Genomic DNA, 2,336 nt, shown 5'->3' on the forward strand with positions numbered 1-2,336 from the left:
CTTGTTTTCGAGTTTCATGGATGAAATGTTGAGATTTTGGGCTCTTTGATGTTATAGGACCCAACTCTCTTGAAGGAGAAGGTTAATCTTGTCTCCTTGGATCTTGGGTGTGGTAATATTCTCAACCCTAGTGTAATTTGTTGTTCTATGATGTTGGGTATTGAGATGTTGTGTATGGGTATGATGATTGTGGCTTAGGTTGTGTATATGTGAATATTGGAGCTTGATTGGTGATTTTGGAAAGCTTGGGAGAGGGTTTTGTGTGATAAAATCTATTCTTGGAGGTGTTGAGACCTTGAGAGCTTGTGGACAAGTGGTTTGGAAGTGCTCCAGTTGAGCTTGGGAAATCGGCTAAGGTATGGGCTCGGTTTCTCGTATCTAATATGTAATGTGGTAGGAAATACTTAGGCTAGAGGCCCTAAGATAGGCATTGAATGGTTGATGTTGTTAAATGATTGAGATATATGATGTGATCATATATGTGATTATGAATATTGATGCCTTGATTTTGTGATATATGAGAAAATGCATGTTGTGATATATGCTTGATGAATGATTAAGGTTGAATTGGTGGGTGGTACCATGTTGATGGTGAGTATGATGTTGATTATGTATAATGATGGTTGATTGGAAATGGTATTATTGGAAATTGGGATGAGGGAGGATGTATGACATGATATTGTGTTTGTCCTTTAGCCATTTGATTGAGAAGTATTAAAAGGGTTGGATGGTGATTTTGGGAAATTTGGTAAAATGTCAATGTGTGAGTTGAGGATGACTTGATGTTGATTTTGGTACATTTTAATTGATTTCAAAGAAAAGGGATGAAATTGGCATGTTTTGATTGATTTTGAAAAGAGTTGAAAGTGGCTTGTTTTGAAAATGGCACTTTATGATTTTGTATGAAAACATGGTTTTTGGGCATACTTTGACGGGACATAACTTGGACTACGGATCTCTGATTTGTGCCAAATCTATTTAGAAACGAAATTGGACCCGGGATGTCCATGTCGTTTGAAGAACGGGTGAAAAACGATTTAAAATGAGAAAGTTATGTCCGTCGGAAGATTGGGGGTTGAATCTGTAAATTCTGCAGCTTTTAACTTAAAAAATTTTTTAGCAGAATGACCCTCCGCGCGTAGGCGCACTTGTCGCGTGCACGTCGTTCTTCAAGAAAGCACCATCCACGCGTGCGTGTGGTGTGCACGGGCGCGTCAATGTGCTGCACCAAATGCCCATCTATTTTCCCGAGAGTTATGCCAGAGTTGTGCCAGTTTTGTGCCTGGGGCGCAAGAGCACCCACGCATACGCGTGGTTGACGCTCGCGCGTCGTTTGGCTATTTTTCAACCCGCGCGTCCGCGCGTATGACGCTTGCGAGTCGATGAGATTTTGTGGCCATCCACGCGTACGCGTGGAGTGCGCGTACGCGTGGCCCTGTTTTCATTCCAAAGTTGATCTTTGAGTTTTAAAAACCAAATTTCATACTTCTAAGCCTCCGATCTCACCACTTATGTCTTAAATCATATAATATGCCTAGCAATGAGGCAATGGACTAGTAAATGTGGTAACTTGCGAGTGAAACAAGGGAAAAATAAATGATTAATGAGGATCAAAGATGATTATGTGAGATGCGGAGGATGGCGGTGGAAGTGCTTGTTGTGCCATGGGCCGAAGGGCCGTAATTGTTAATGAATTGGCTGGTTATGGATTTAACTGTGAGCCGGATGGCTAGATTATTACCGTGTTACAGCGGAGCCATGATTATGGCTAAGTATAAATGCATATATGCTGTTGAATGAATTATGAATGTTTGCACTTCCACCATCGGAGATGAGGGTTTCTCTAGGAGGAAGCAGTGGCTAGCCACCACGTGCTTCAGGTTGAGACTCGAAGCTCTTTTGACCCTATGTCGTAAGTGTGGCCGGGCACTGTGAAAGGCCCGGATGAGCTCGCCCCCGTAAATATTCACCAGTGAGGGTGATGGATATGGATCATGATTATGATCAAGTTTATGATGAGTATAACTCAAGTTGGGGATGCGCGACAGAGGGACAGTCCAATGGTTAGCTACCAGGACTTGTCGGGTTGGCTCTATAACCGACAGATGATATCATCAGCCACTAGGGACAGGCATGCATCATAAGCATACTACATGAATTGTTTGAGATTGCCTATTTGACTGCATATTACTTGCTAATTGTCTAAATGCCTTATTCGTTCCTATTTGTAAATCTCTTGTCTGATATAACTGTGTTTGCTATATTATACTCCTGCTGGTGGTTGGGAGGTCTGAAGGAATTGGAAAGGGAAGTATTAGTTAGACTGAAGGATCTTT

Source organism: Arachis ipaensis, chromosome B09 (genome assembly GCF_000816755.2).
Source record: "Arachis ipaensis cultivar K30076 chromosome B09, Araip1.1, whole genome shotgun sequence".
Taxonomy (NCBI): domain Eukaryota; kingdom Viridiplantae; phylum Streptophyta; class Magnoliopsida; order Fabales; family Fabaceae; genus Arachis; species Arachis ipaensis.